Source organism: Ovis canadensis, chromosome 21, assembly GCF_042477335.2.
Source record: "Ovis canadensis isolate MfBH-ARS-UI-01 breed Bighorn chromosome 21, ARS-UI_OviCan_v2, whole genome shotgun sequence".
NCBI lineage: Eukaryota > Metazoa > Chordata > Mammalia > Artiodactyla > Bovidae > Ovis > Ovis canadensis.
The window spans coordinates 53695363-53712170 of NC_091265.1; the positions used below are offsets into that span (position 1 = coordinate 53695363).

Here is a 16808-nt window from a genome sequence, read left to right on the forward strand (position 1 = left end):
CTGCTGCAATGCCAGGCTCATGGTAGACATTCTGCACTAAGTGGAAAATGAATCCAGAGATGAAGTGTCCCGTCTAGAGTGTACATGCCAATGTATCAGATTGTTGTGGTAGATCACTTCAATATTGTTTTGAGGTAAGTGAGAAATGAACGATGGGTGGTTTGCTTTTGTCAATTCCTCTGGATAGTCAGATGACTAAATGTCTGGTTCCTTAAATGTATGGTTGGAATCATGCTTGGGAAAGCAAACTAGATCAGGTCACACATATTTCCTGATAAACAGCAGGCATAGGCAGGTTTCTAAGGCCACTGTAGGTATTTTCACCATGAGGGGCCAAATGGGGACAGTTTAATTTAACAGGCTGAGATTGGACTCTGCAGGTTGCCATAGTTGTTGCTATGATGAGTAGCCATAACAGCTACTTGTTTGGCCTTGCTGGAGATGTGGGAAACCGAAAAGAGACGAAAAGCCTTACAACTCTCCTTGCAGTTGATTTCAGGCTAGAAGTAGTTGGCAAGAAAAGGCTGACTGGAAAGGCTAAGGAAGGGAGTAATCTGATATAATGATCATTAGCTCTTGTGGGACGCCAGAAAAGAGAGGCATCTGTTCAGTCAGAGTTCTGTGTTATGGTTCAGAAATAGATGTCATTTGGCTTGAATCAGTATTTAACTCTGGGGATGGCAGGCATAAAATCTAAACAGAAGATTTCCTTCTCCCCAGGTGGCAGAATAATTCGTATTTGTTCCAGACTCAGGAAACCAGAAAGCCCTCTCAGAGCCACCTGCTCTTTGCAGGCACACATGCAATCTAAAAAGGTTGAAGCATCATCATGGTGCCAATTTTCCAGATGAGAAAACTGAGGTTAAGTGACTTGATCAAGGTCACACAGCTAAATATGTGAAACCCAGAACAAACCTAGGGTCACTTCAGTTCAGTCGCTCAGTCGTGTCCGACTCTTTGTGATCCCATGAATCACAGCATGCCAGGCCTCGTGGTCCATCACCAACTCCCGGTGTTCACTCAAACGCATGTCCATCAAGTTGGTGATGCCATCCAGCCATCTCATCCTCTGTCATCCTGTTCTCCTCCTGCCCCAAATCCCCTCAGCGCCCCCCCCCCCCGCATTAGGCTTTTTTCCAATGAGTCAACTCTGCATGAGGTGGCCAAAGTATCAGAGTTTCAGTTTTAACATCAGTCTTTCCAAGGAACACACAGGACTGATCTCGTTTAGGATGGACTGGTTGGATCTCCTTGCAGTCCCAGGAACTCACAAGAGTCTTCTCCCATACCACAGTTCAAAATCATCAATTCTTTGGCGCTCAGTTTTCTTCACAATCCAACTCTCACATCCATACATGACCACTGGAAAAACCATAGCCTTCACTAGATGGACCTTTGTTGGGAAAGTGATATCTCTGCTTTCCAATATACTATCTAGGTTGATCATAACTTTCCTTTGAAGGAGTAAGCGTCTTTTAATTTCATGGCTGCAGTCACCATCTGCAGTGATTTTGGAGCCCCCCAAAATAAACTCTGACACTGTTTCCACTGTTTCCCCATCTATTTCCCATGAAGTGATGGGGCAAGATGCCATGGTCTTAGAGTTCTGAATGTTGATCTTTAAGCCAACTTTTTCACTCTCCACTTTCACTTTTATCAAGAGGCTTTTTAGCTCCTCTTCACTTTTGCCATAAGGGTGGTGTCATCTGCATATCTGAGGTGATTGGTATTTCTCCTGGCAATCTTGATTCCATCTTGTGCTTCTTCTAGCGCAGCCTATCTCATGAGGTACTCTGCATAAACAGGGTGACAATATACACCCTTGACATTCTCCTTTTCCTCTTTGGAACCAGTCTGTTGTTCCTTACCCAGTTTTAACTGTTGTTTCCTGACCTGCATACAGGTTTCTCCAGAGGCAGGTCAGGTGGTATGGTATTCCCATTTCTTTCAGAATTTTCCACAGTTTATTGTGATCCACACAGTCAAAGGCCTTTTCATAGTCAATAAAGAAGAAATAGATATTTTTCTGGAACTCTTTTGCTTTTTCGATGATCCAGCCGATGTTGGCAATTTGATCTCTGAGTCCTCTGCCTTTTCTAAAACCAGCCTGAACATCTGGAAGTTCACGGTTCATGTATTGCTGAAGCCTGGCTTGGATAATTTTGAGCATTACTTTACTAGCATGTGAGATGAGTGCAATTGTGCTGAAGTTTGAGCATTCTTTGGCATTACCTTTTTTGGGAATGGAATGAATACTGAACTTCTCCTGTCCTGTGGCCACTGCTGACTTTCCAAATTTGCTGGCATATTGAGTTTAGCACTTTAACAGCATCATCTTTCAGGATTTGAAATAGCTCAACTGGAATTCCATCACTTCCACTAGCTTGTTCATAGGGATGCTTCCTAAGGCCCATTTGACTTCACATTCCAGGGTGTCTGGCTCTAGGTGAGTGATCACACCATATTGTTTATCTTTGTCATGAAGCTGTTTTTTGTACAGTTCTTCTGTGTATTTTTGCCACCTCTTCTTAATATCTTCTGCTTCTGTTAGGTCCATACCACTTCTGTCCTTCATTGAGCCCATCTTTGCATGAAATGTTCCCTTGGTATCTCTAATTTTCTTGAAGAGATCTCTAGTCTTTCCTCTTCCGTTGTTTTCCTCTATTATTTGCATTGATTGCTAAGGAAGGCTTTCCTATCTCTCTTTGCTGCTATTCTTTGGAACTCTGCATTCAGATGCTTATATTTTTCTTTTTCTCCTTTTTTTTTTCTGCTTCTCTTCTTTTCACAGGAATTTGAAAGTTCTCCCCAGACAGCCATTTTGCTTTTTTGCATTTCTTTTCCATGGGGATGGTCTTGATCCCTGTCTTCTGTACAATGTCACGAACCTCTGTCCACAGTTCATCAGGCACTCTGTCTACCAGATCTAGTCCCTTTAATCTATTTCTTCTACTTCTATTTCTCACTTCATTTGTATAGTCCTCAAATTCTGTTTTTTGCTCCATATCCACTGGGAGTGGTGGGTGGTAATCTGGCACTATTGCTTAGGCAGAAGAAAGCAATATTAAGTCTTCAATTGTAGAAAGTAGGGAAAACCACTGGAGCATTCAGCTATGACCTAATCAAATCCCTTATGGTTATACAGTGGTGATGACAAATAGATTCAAGGGATTAGGTCTGGTAGCCTGAAGAACAATGGATGGAAGTTTGTAACATTGTATGGGAAGTCGTGACCAAAACCATCCCCAAGAAAAACAAATGTGAGAAGGCAAAGTGGTTACCTGAGGAGGCCTTGAAAACAGCTGAGAAAATAGGAGAAGTGAACAGCAAACAAGAAAGGGAAAGATATACTCAATGAAATGCAAACTTTCAGAGAATAGCAAGGAGAGATAAGAAAGTCTTTGTAAGTGAAATGTGCAATAATTAGAGGAACATAATAAATTGTAAAGAGTATAGATCTCTTCAGGAAAATTGGAGACACCATAGGAATACTTTATGCAAAGATGGGCACAGTAAAGGACAGAAAAGTCAAAGACCTAACAAGCAGATGAGATTAACAAGAGGTCACAAGAATGCACTGATGAACTATACAAAAATGGTCATAATGACCCATATAGAGATGATGTTGGGGTCACATATGTAAAGCCAGATATACTGGAGCATGAAATCAAGTGGGCCTTAGGAAGCATCACTACAAGCAAAGCTAGTGGAGATGATGGAATTCCAGCTGAGCTATTTAAAACATCCTAAAGAATGAGACTGTAACAGTGCTGCATTCAATATGTCAGCAAATTTGGAAAACTCAGCAGTGGCCACAGTGCTGGAAAAGGTCAGTTTTCATTCCAATCCAAAAGAAAGACAATTACAAAGAATGTTCAACCTATCATGCAATTGTAGTCATCTCACTTACTAGCAAGGTAATGCTCAAAATCCTTCAAGCTATGCTTCACAGTACATGAACTGAGAAGTTCCAGATGTACAGACTGGTTTGAGGAACCAGAGATCAAATTGCCAACATTCATTGGACCATAGAGAAAGCAAGGGGATTCTCAAAAAACATCTGCATCTGCCTCACTGACTATGCTAAAGCCTTTCACTGTGTGGACCACAACAAATTGAGGAAAATTCTTAAGAGAATGGGAGTAGCAGATCACCTTACCTGTCTCCTGAAAGCCTGTATGGAGGTCAAAAATTGGCAGTTACAATCAGACACAGAACAACTAAAATATTTAAAATTGGGGAAGGAGCAAGGCAAGGTACATATTTTCACTCTGCTTATTGATTTTGTATGTAGGAAAGATCATTCGATTCATGCTGGACTGCATAAATCCCAAGATGGAATAAACATTGTGGGGAAAATATCAACATTCACAGATGTGAAGATGACACCACCCTAATAGCAGAAAATAAAGAACTAAAGACCAATTGATAAGGAAAGGAGATGAAAAAAAGCTGGCTTAAAACTCAACATTCAAACAACTATTCACAAAAAATTACTCAACATTCATGGCATCCAGTCCCACCACTTCATGGCATATAGATGAGGGAAACGTGGAAACAGTGGCAGATTTTATTTTCTTGGGCTCCAAAATCACTATGGACCTTGACTGCAGACACAGAATTAAAAGATACTTGCTCTTTGGAAGGAATAAAGGCTACGAAAAAATGCACAGTGTATTAAAAAGCAGAGACTCACTTTGCTACAGAGGTCTGCAGTGTCAAAGCTATGATTTTTCCAGTAATCATGCACAGATGAGTGATCTGGACCATATGAAAGGGTGAATGCCAAAGAATTAACTTTTGAAATATGGTGCTTGAGAAGACTCTTGAGAATCCCTTATAAAGCAAGGAGATCAAACCAGTCAATCTAAAAGGAAATCAGGCTTTGACCCCTGCTGTCTTATCTGAGGCATGCACTGAGGGATCCAGGTGGAAAGAACGGATGCTTCCACTGCAAAGGTGCCTCACCATGGCAGCTCCAAGCAAATACTTTATAGCTCCACCCCTGGAGGAAGCTCAGAAAGGCTGAAGGCTCTGTGTACCCTGGGTCCAACGATACATGCGTTGCATTCTCCCCAACAGCACTGGAGGCCAAGGAAGGGTCATTCTGGGCCCTGGAGGAGGGAGATAGCTCAGGGGTCCACTGGGGCCACCACTTACCAAGTAGGACTGAAAAGGACAGAGCAGGCATATGTGGCAGAGAACTGGTGACTGGGGTGTGGGAACATGAGGGAACCTGCTCTGCATGAAATATCTCACCCAAAATCCCCTGGAGGAGAAGTCCAGTGATAAGATCATCTGAGGTGGGATGAAGAGAGTCTATTTCATTACCCCTTATAATTCCTCTGAACGAGGAGGTGATGAAGTTGGTGGGTCATCACAAACTCCTCCATGGCCTAGACCATTCCCCAGTCACCATCCTTGGGGCTGCCTCTCCCCAGCTTCAGTCATGTAGTTCTGGAGGAAATTGACAATCATGTGTGCGGCTGTGTCAGGTCCAATGACCATGTAAAGCCAGTGATAGGACCCCATGGCTGATCTAGGGCTGTACATGTGAACTGTGGTGGGTCATTCAGGGAACACCCTTGAACTCTAACGGCTCTGTGCTTCTTTCCTTACTAGGAGATGCCTTCAGGATATAAAACCATAGGGCAGGTAGCTTGGACTCCCTCACTAGGTGGGGAAGTCTTAGGGAAGAAAGATGTCAGGCTAACACCATCAAAGAAGTGGGAAAGGAAAGACCGAGGGTGAGAAAGAGAGAATTGATGATTTCTGATTTTTTGGGTCCAGTCGCTGAGATCTTTGTATTTGCTCTGAGCCTTGTTTCCTTAATTCCCAGAATCATTTCAGTGAGTCTCTCTTTTCCTTAAGGCCAGTTGGAGTAGGGCTCCTCTCAATTTTGATTCAGACTTGGTTCTAGATACTGCACTCCCAGTCACAAACAGAGGCAACCATTTGTTTCAGCACCATTAAGAGTGAAACCCTTTAATCTTTACTGAGAATAAGGTGTGCAGATCACCAAATACAGTTCACCAAAATCCCAGGCAGCAGTGCCTAAAGTGTGAGTTAGTGTGTGTTAGGAGAGTCCTTACTGATTCCTGAACCACTCCAAGCATTTACACTGCCTGTGCCAGGCCAATCCTGTCATTTCCTTGGTCAAAGACCGATAAATACAGCCTCAGGAAGATGTCATCCAGGACCCAAGTCTCTATAGATTGACTCACAGTGTTCTCTTAAAGGTGATATAGCAGCAGCCTCTAGAATCCTGGGAGAGTCAGAAACACACACCAGTCAGCATGAGCCCTTACCAGTGACTCCCACCAATATCCAGATGCAGCAAAATACTTCGTTTTATTTCCCTCTTTTGGTAAGTATCAAGGGGTTTTCTCAGCAGCAGGGGATATGAGAGTTCATCCAAAACCAGAGGGCCAAGACATGAGGTTTCCATGAGGCAGGGTGTGGTGAGTGGAGGACTGGAAGTTGGGGAAACAGAGGAATGAAAAACAACAAAGTCCTATTGTACAGCGTCAGGAACTATATTCAATATTCAGTGACAAACCACATGAAAAAGAATAAGAAAAAAAATATTTTTATGTGTATAACTGAGTCACATTCCGCCACGCTTACACCAAATGGCTGGTCAGTACTTACAAGGTCCCCAATCTGAGGGAGAGAAGAGTGTTCCCATTTACAGATATGTGAAGTGGGGCTAGAACTGGGCTGGGGTGCATTGCCATTAGATCCTTAGAGAAGAATTGAGGCTGGGCTCTGTCTTTGGTCGCCCACAGATGGTTAGAGCAAGGTGGAAGGGGAATTTGGGTTCCATTTGAGAAAGGCTATGAATTTTAAAACATTTGCCCCTCTGAAAAACACCACCTGAGTGAGTCAAATTGGCCTCGTGGCTTCTGTCCAGATGGGGCAACCAAGAGTCAGGCCAGGTCGCATTGGTGCCACCTTATAGACAAAACAATCTGGAGCAAGATAGCCTTCTCTTTGGCATCACTGTGACCTAATGACAGGAATGGACTGCATTCTCTGTAATGTACTGTGGATTCTGCATCTGTCTGGTAAGACAGAACCCGAAAACACAATCTTGCTTGCGGGGTTCTATGAAATTACTGCCTGGGGAATTCACTTTTGGGGATATGTGTATATTTCTATGAGTGTGTATGAGAGAGAAAGAGAGGTGAACTAATCCAGCATTTTTGGGGAGGCAGGCCATAGGTTTATGAGACTCTCAAGGGTCCTCTAGAGTGATAACTCATTTATAAAGCCCCTTGAATTCTCAGGCCTCCAGTTTCCCACTCTGGATACCTGAAGCCCTTGACTGCCCCAAGGATCCCCAGATCACTTTTATCCTGTCCCAAAATACCCCACAGCAACTTCAGTCCTGAAAAGCCAGCCTAACTCCACCTTTTACCACACGTGTGCTCCCAGCAAGGCCCTTGCTGTCTGTACTTCAGTTTCCTCATACGTCTCATGAGCTAATCAGAGTAACTGCTTTGTGGGGTTGTTGCAGAATTAAACCAGTTATCAGAGGAAAGTGGCTGAAACAGTCTGTGAATATAAAAGTGGGTGTTTTTTTCCCTCTTCTTGCTCCCAGCAAAATGAATCTTGAACTGCTCCTGGGCAGAGGAGCTGCAAGTCCACACCTCAAGCCACTCTCTGGGTTAGATAATCTGTTTGCTCATGTGTCACCACGGGCACTGCCTCCCCTGGGACAGGATCCTGTGGGTAAGATGGCCAATGTCTCTGGGAGTTAGGCTAGGAAGGTTCCTGCCAAATGGTCCTGCATCTATTTTGCAATCAGGGGTCACTCCACAGCCAGTCCTGACTCAGCTTCTTTTTACACATTACCCGAATGGTGTCATAAGCATGAAATCCCTTCATGCTCCCAGATCCATAGGCAATCCAGAAGGTCTTCTGGATTGGCCGGAAGATGGAAGACTTGTAATGTCTGAACCTAACTTGTGTAGCTGCAGACACAACAGATGAGTGTCATCAGGTGCTAAGGGTGGAAACAGGGCAGCAGGACAAGTGAAAGATGGTCCTGATAGGGGGTGTCTGTATTCACAACAGGCTGGACTGGGGCGAATGTGGGAGGGAACCCACAAGTCAGATGATCTTGCATCAAAGATAACCTGGAATTGCTGAGGGCGTGTTCCAATGATGATTTTACCCACATAGAGCATCTATATGGAGAAGGAGGGAGTGGGTTAATGCAGAACTGGCTACCTTCTGTTCCCACACTGATGTCTCCCTCTGGGTGTCATATATCTCTTGAGATCACTTTCCAACCACTGTGAAGCTCACAGCCTTTGATCACAGAGGTGGTTGCATTTTACTTCACTTTTTTTTTTTCCTGTGCTACATTGTATGCATGTTATTCATTCTATGACCAGGCATTGAAACGGTACCTCTGGCATTGGAAGTGCAGAGGCATAACCATTGGACCTCCAAGACTGTTGGACACCCAGGGAAGTCCTGGTGCCTTTATTTGAGAAATTCTGTAGTCTCTTCAAATGCAGCCTTAGCATCCCCTTCTCCAGGAGGTCCTTCTTGATCAACCCCAGGCACTAACTCTAAACTCAGACCACATTCAATCAACGCCACACAAGTGACCAATTCATTTGACATGTATTTACTCTTTGCCTATCTCTCAGGCTGACATGGGCATTCTTGAAGACAAATAAGCCCTTTTTCTAATCTAAAAACAGTAAGCACTGTGTTAGATTCTTATGGCCTTACAGGGAATATGGGTTCAGTAACTTTTTCTTGCTGTCGTTCTTGCATCTGTGGAAACTGAATTACTCTGCCTGGTTATTTGCAACTGCTTTGCAGTTGGTTCTACATTCTGATCAGAAATGGTTCCTTCTTCATCTGTAACTAGTTGACTCCCTTAGTTCAGAAGGAGCTGCTGCTGCTGCTAAGTCACTTCAGTCGTGTCTGATTCTGTGCAACCCTATAGACAGCAGCCCACCAGGCTTCACCGTCCCTGGGTTTCTCCAGGGAAGAACACTTGAGTGGGTTGCCATTTCCTTCTCCAATTCAGGAAAGTGAAAAGTGAAAGTGAAGTCGCTCAGTTGTGTCCGACTCTTAGCGACCCCAGGGACTACCAGGCCTCTCTGTCTTTGGGTTATTCCAGGCAAAAGTACTGTAGTGGGTCATCATTGCCTTCTGCTCAGAAGGAACAATCTCCCTCAAACTAATGAGACATCTTTGACACAGAAATGGATGTTTACCTGCCACCTGGTAATTTCTGGGCCCAGTCACCAAGACCAAGAGTTGAGGATGAGAGTGCCTTCTCCTCTGCATGGGGCCCCTTTTGCCCAGTGTTTCTGCCTCCTGAAGAGCTCTAGCCCCAACATCCCACGTGGCATCTCCAGATGAGCCCCAGTGCTAGGCTAGAGCATCAGGGGGCACTGTGGAGCACCATCCTCCCAAAACACTCACATCCATGATGTTCCTTGGTGGGTGAATACTTTAGAGGTATTCTTTCACCGAACATTTGAGAAAGAAAATGCTACAATTACATGTCAGTGTTAAAGTATAACTGTCATTGTAATGGCACTCTGTACTTTCCACTCATTTTTATGAGTCACCTTATTATAAGAATTTTTTGCATATTCCATGGCAAAGACGTAGGTTTGAATAAAGCTTCTGTTCTGTAATGTTGGGTAAGCCATATGACCATGTGGGATCTCAGTCTTCCCTTCAGTATAATGGTGGAATGTAACAATTCAAATCCTCCAAATAGGATATCTCTGAGATAAGTGAAGTGATGGATATAAGGTGCCTGATAAATAGGAAGTCTCAACAATGACAGCCACTAGCATTGCTTTTGCCACCCCAATGTATCCTTCTCATAGAAGCTCAGGGAAGGAGGTAGAAGGGGGATTCCTTTCCTCTTTACAAGGGAGGAATTTGAAATGTGAGAGGCTTGTGAATTGGCTGTGGTCATACTGCTTGTCAGATATAAAACGGTGTATAACTTGCTCTCCCAATCTTTCTCCAAATTAAAAGAGAAGAGAGAGTTAAAAGAAGAATCCAGGAGATAGGTAACAAGTTCAGGAAGTGTAGAAAATTAAAATAAAATTTAAAAGAAAACACTACAGAGAGAAATACACTCACAGAGACTTCCAAAGGGATGGAGAGACAAATGATAGTGATACAGACATGCAGACATAGAGATATACACACTGAAGTAGAGAGGGAACAAAGAACATGCTAAATAAAACCTAGAAAAGTGCTATTCCCCAGGATCACAGCTACATCTGCATTGACTGTGCACTGAACAATTGCAAGGAGTTCCAATTTCAATAGGAAATTGGACAATAGGACAAGACTGGACCCCAGAGTTGTGCAACTCTGTAAATCTACACCAAGAACCATAGTTCTCAGAGTTCCTATAGCAAGGTACTTATCAATATTTAAGGGCTGAACTTTAAGATTGTCAGGGAAATATTCCATCCCATTCTAAACCTGATGAGTAGAAGAATAATCAGATGAAAACAAAAATCACAGAAAGGAAGATGATGTGGCTTACACTCTCCATACTTACATGACTCTGCAATCTGAGAAGGCCACTAGGTCGAGGAGCACAAGCCACTTCATGCTTCTTTCCTGGCTCCAAGTACTCAGGGAAGTTTGAGTTCTTAGCATGTAGTGGTGACCAGGAGTCCCTAGTTATATATACTCTGACATGCCCTAGTTTAGCATTTTAGGCCAATAATAGGTCTGGAAACACACACACACACACACACACACACACACACAAAGGTCTCGATAAAATCTTTATCTTCATCAGTGTCCTTGGTGAGTGGATTTTGAAGCTTCACAGAATACAGAGAATTGAACTGTAATCTCTTCCTTGAAAGTTGCCTGGAAAATCAAACTGATCTGCATGGACATCTAAGAAGATGTTGAACCTTGCCTAGTTGGAGAAAAAACTGCTAAAAACACTATAAAAATGGATATTAAGGGCCATGCTCAACTTTCTTGGTTTCATGTCATCTTCCTAGCCACTTCATGAGATATGCATTGCTGTCTTCATTGGCGAGGAGATTGCTAGGAGGATAAGTTGTCAAATAGCAAAGTGAAGACTTCAGGCACAGCCCAGGGACATACAACTGGGTTTAGGTAATGGGTCTGATGGCAGACATCAGAGGCACCTATGATGCCAGGCTGCATCAAAGATTTAGGGCAGAGCAGTACTTCAATTGCATGGTTTCAGTATTGGAAGAAATGTCATATGCATCCACAGCATATTTTATAGCATTTAACAAATGTACGAGGAAGAACTGTGTGCTAAGTTCTGGGTTAAAGGCTTCAAAGTCAAAGTTGATGAAGACAAAGTAGTCTTTATCTTAAGAGACCTAGCAGTCTAGTTCACAAAGTCATGGTCCCTGGAGGCAGGAGATATGATACTACGACTAGTTGGCCAAGTTGAACTTTGGGCCACACAGGTCTTACCATTAGGAGCAGCCTTTCCTCCACTTCACCCATGCTGGAAAGCAGGCTACTTGGCCATGTTTTCAAAAGAATTGGAAGTTTGGATATTTATATACAATCTATTGATTTTAAAGTTAGCAACTAATTTTTTTCCCAAAAAAACAATGGGAGCAAAATCTCCACAGTGATGTGCTGGAATCAGCTTTTAGTCTCTGCAGGTTTTTATTTCTCGCCTAGAGTTGGGACTGCAGTGGGGACAGAGAGGAATTTAATTCATGTTGGTTGATTTACAAAGAGACTTAATGCACACTGAACATGTGTGTTTCCTTTCTATTTAAAAAGAAAGATCATCAGGGATATACAAGCCAACAAAATTTAACTGCTGAAGATAAATGGATATATTTCTAATATAATTTCCCCATAAGTTTTATGTTATGAAAAATTTTGTCTGCCAAACCAAACATACAAAAAATAATTTTGGAATGTCTTCCCAATCAAAGAAGACAAAACTACTGTGGCAGCCAAAGTAAAGACAATCGTGTTTAGTGACTCATCCAGGACTCCCAGGGCCTATTCCTGCTTGAGATCAATCCATGCCTGTCCCTTGAATACAACAGCAGCCTCTCCTTTTGCCAGGTGTGTTTAGATGGGGCACTGTGACTTAATCCTCATTTTTGCATGTTGTTTAAATTCAGTTCTGGTGGTTAAATCCCAACAGAGGGAATATGACGTCACTGACAAACGGCACATATATATGCCCTTTGAACTATGGTGTTTGAGAAGACTCTTGAGAACACCTGGGACTGCAAGGAGATCAAACCAGTCCATCCTAAAAAAAAAAAAAAAAACACACAACAACAACGTCCTGTATATTCACTGGAAGGACTTATGTTGAAGCTGAAGCTCCAATTATTTGCCTACCGGATGGGAAGAACTGACTCATTGGAAAAGAACCTAATGTTAGGAAAGATTGAAGGCAGGAAGGGAGGTGGTAGACAGAATGAGATGGTTGGATGGCATCACCAAGTCGATGGACATGAGCTTGAGTAAGCTCCGAGAGTTGGTGGTGGATAGGGAAGCCTGGCATGCTGCAGTCCATGGCATTGCAAAGAGATGGACACCACTGAAAGGACTGAACTGAACTGAACAAATTGAGAAGAAAGAGACTGATGAATCTGATTGTATCAAGTTGGTGACTAGCTGCCCATAACAACACATTACTTAAGTAGCTTTAAAATTCAGAATTATGATTATATTCAGAGTGGAATATCTTCTAAATAAAAACAAAAAATACTGCCATCCAAAACAAAACCAAAGAATATCAAAATAAAAAAAAACAGGAAAGAAATCTGAAACTATATTCAACAACTTATTTTTCCTCATAACTTCTGTTATTGTGACAGAATCATACGTATGTTAATAGGTAAAAGCAAAACAATAATTAATACTAATCTTCTGAAATAAGCCTTTCAACGGCTAGAAAAAGAGGTTCACAGGTAACAGAAAGAAGTTTAATTCAAACCTTGCTGTCTTAAATCTAGAACTGAAAGCATAAGTTTGTACCAACTAATTATATTTCTTTTTATTTTATTTTTTAAGGAAAATGAGTCCTTCCTACTCTGACCAATGTAAAGCCCACAAGCCATGACAACATGGCAACAGTGACTATTCTGAGGTCTAACATATAGCTTCTAAATGCATTTCCCATCAGATGATGCATGGATTCTCAAAGAGATGGCTGATTTCAGGACCGGGTAAAGAAATGCACAAAATAATCTTGGTAATCGTAAAGGACGATTAACTGCTCTAAACCCAATAGTGGGACATTCTGTAAGACAATCCACCCTGCTACCACCCAGTTTCTGAACAAATGAATGGCATTAAAATTGGGAGAGGAACAGTTATTTCATCTTAAAGGAGATCAACCAAGTGCAACATATGACTACATTCTTTCAATAAACTGTGAAAACTGCTTTTTGAGCATCAGGGAAATTTGTACATGGACTGGATATTAGATGTTAATTTTATTGGCAACAAAGTGCATTGTTTTTAACATCCCATTATTTTACGCCAAATACTCATTATGTACATTTTGTGAAATGTACTAAAATACTTCAGGAAAAATAAATAAGAAGCAAAAGAGAGAATGAAATGAGTGTCTGTCTTGATATAAAAGCAGATCTACATAGCTGCTATGGATTGAATTATGTCCACCCTTGACTCCCCGTGTGATGGTATTAGGAAGTAGGGCGTTTGGGCGGTACCCAGGATGACATGGATTTCTGATGGTGGTCCCTCATGATGGGATTAGCTTCTCCCTATTTTTCTCTCTTATTCTCCCTCTTCCTCCTTCCCTTCAACCACCACATGTGAGAAGATAGCAAAGAGAAAGACTGATGCAAGTTAGGAATGTCTTTACCGAGAACTCAAATGGCCATCACTTTGATGTTGCATAGTCTCCAGTCAATGACAATCTGTGGGACTAAGAGGTTAGTTTTGTACTTATTGATGCAAAATGATAAAATATAGCATTTATGACACTCTTCTTTATTATATTTTTATGTTTGAAATCGTTTTGTAGTAAGAAGTTTATAGAAAGTCCATTTTGAAATTTCTGTCGTAGAGATACCTGAATGAGTCCAAGATAGCAGATTCAGGCAGGTCCCCAGTGAATGAGTGGTTGGAGGACAACATGCTCCTTACTCCAACTCATCTCTTGTCATCTGAAAACCGTCCCCCAACTTACCACCCCTACCACATCTGCATTTTCATTACCCTGCTAAGCTGAGTCAACTAGCTGGAGATGTTAGTGATTCAGGAAAGGGTCTGGAAGCAGAAGGAATGTGGACATTTTTAGAAGAATGAACTGGGCAGACCCGTCCTTAGTTTTCCCTTCTTTCGTGCCATCTGCATGTGAGGGATTGGGCCTGGGTAGAGAGGAAGCCACAGGTGGGACTGCATGGATATTTGCAAGAGAAGGGAGGAGAAATTGAGAACCCAGGAACCAGGAGGTGGGCAGCTTGCACAGGATTCAGGAGGGAAGGAAGAAGCACTGGGAAAAAGAATAGTGCCTACCTGAGGGCCAGACCTACCTGAGTCTTCTGGTTAAACTTGGAGGTCACGTCCTTCCTGCTGGAATTCCTGCTCCAGATGTGGAAGGGAGAGAGCTGTACTCACTCCTACTGAGTCACAGGGAGAGTGACAGCCTCCCCTAGAGCCCTTTGATTCCACTCTCACTGTGGGTATCATCCTAAGGCAGAGAGCAAATGTAAGGTCATTCAAAAGATAACCTACTTTAAATAGTATTTAAAATACTACAAAATTTGTCTAAGAGTCCTGGCATATCTAGTTCCCCAAGTTTTTTAGCAGAGATGGTTCATCAACCTAATTTGGGTTTTTGCTGAGGAATCTACAAACTTCCCCATAGGTAACTTCTGAATTATAACTACCTGATCTCATCCCACAGAACCTAAATGATGGTAAGTTCTAGCAGGCAAGGCATATAAGCTCCTCGGTGTCATAGCAGCTGTGTGCCAAGTGGTCTATCACTCCCAGTTCTGATCCCAGGACCCATGAACATCATCAGACAGTTACAGCCCCCTGCCTACCAGAGGCAGCCTCAGCATCCTCAGCAACATGCACCTCTGAGTCCCTTGTCCACTGATTGGCCCTGAACTTCAGTCTGGAACAAGTGCTGTGAAGCAAGTCCAGTCTCCCTCATCCAAGAGGTGGGAAACTGAACCCTGGGTTGGTGACTCACTCTAAAGCTGCAGGTACGTTAGTGAAGACTTGGGTCCCAGGAACCTTGGTTCTCAGACTAGGAGACTTCCAGGAAGGGTAAGATGAGAGAAAACTCGATTGCATCCAAGCTGGAGAGATATCAGATATCTGCAGGCACCAGGGTGGAAGTTCCTTTCCCGTTGCCCTTCAAGTCTGGTTCTGATTTTATCAGCATACCTACCTACTTCTAGCAACAGGAAAGCAAAACCGCAGGCTATTTCTTCTGGGTTCCAGGCACAATGGGGAGCCCATTGTGAGCTGTAGTGACCCTAGGAGGCCATCATGCAGGTGGTGACTGACTCACTCCCAACTCAGAATCCCCAGAGCTCCCTATCCTCATTCAGACAACACAGACCTTTGGATGACTAGATAACATGAACCTGCATTCACAGTGAGCAGCATTCTCTTCTCAGCATTCTGGCAACGTAGATAAGTGTCTTATGTTTCCTCAGGGAACCCCTGGCTGAGGGAGGCTGAGGCCTGAAACTAGCCTGGATGCAGGGGAATATGTTCTGTCTTTGATGCTCTAAATAGACCTTGGATATTCAAAGACCTTAAGAGAACTACCATCACCCTTATGTTTTTTAGGGACTTTGCTTTATGAATCTGGTTGGAGAAAAAAGATAGAAACTCAGGACAAGGCTGGGCATCTCTGGGTCCCGGCTGATTGTGAGTTGAGTTCCAGCCACAAGGCTTCACAGCCAGGTGCTGATGTTATTCACAAGCCACCTTTGAGGAAGCAAAAGAGGAAAGAGTTTTTGGTCAGAGAGCAGTGTGGTCAAAGGGCCATGGGAATCACATGGGACAAGATGGAACAAGAGACATTATTTGTTTCTTTGCTCTATCAGTTCCTTGGCATTTCTACTTCTGAGAACAAGTAAATGAAGATAGTCAGAGGCATTGGTGGTGCCCCTGGCACCTGATGCTCCTGGTGATAACCAGTTGTGTACACATCTCTGAGTCCAGAGCATATTCAGCCTCATGATAACTCCAGGTTCTCCCTTCATGGGAAGGCTAACATTGCTCATTGCTGCTAACTCACAACTGAAGCATGGGATGAGGTCATGGTGGTTGACCTGTAGGCCAAGTTCCAAGGATGGAAGGAAGGTTGGAGTGGAACAGTAGCCATTCATTAAACTTGGTTACCTTGGCCCATAGCTGGGGCCACTTCCCACATCTAGAATGTTTTTCTTCCTGCTTTTTTGCATGGCCAGGTCCTTCTCAACATTTACCTTCAGTCTCAAATGAGGCTTGCTTTCCCTGGCCACTGCACTCTCACAAGCACAGACCCTGAAACAAAAAGTTCCTAGACACTTCCCTCCATCAATAAATAAATAAATAAATAAATTATAAAAAAAGTCAAATAAATAACCTAACTCTATACCTAAAGCTATAGAAAAGGAAGAAATGGAGAACCTCAGAGTTAGTAGAAGGAAAGAAATCTTAAAAATTATGACAGAAATAAATGCAAAAGAATTAAAAGAGACCATAGCAAAAATAAACAAAGCCAAAAGCTGGTTCTTGAAAGGATAAATAAAATTGACAAATCATTAGCCAGACTCATCAAGAAACAAAGG

The 16808-nt window shown here is 42.7% G+C and overlaps 1 pseudogene; it reads right to left on the reverse strand.

The window, feature by feature from the left end:
• Positions 1–10614, reverse strand: part of LOC138426637 (pregnancy-associated glycoprotein 1-like) — a 31585-nt pseudogene extending 20971 nt beyond the window's left edge.
• Positions 10615–16808: the final 6194 nt, after the last annotated feature.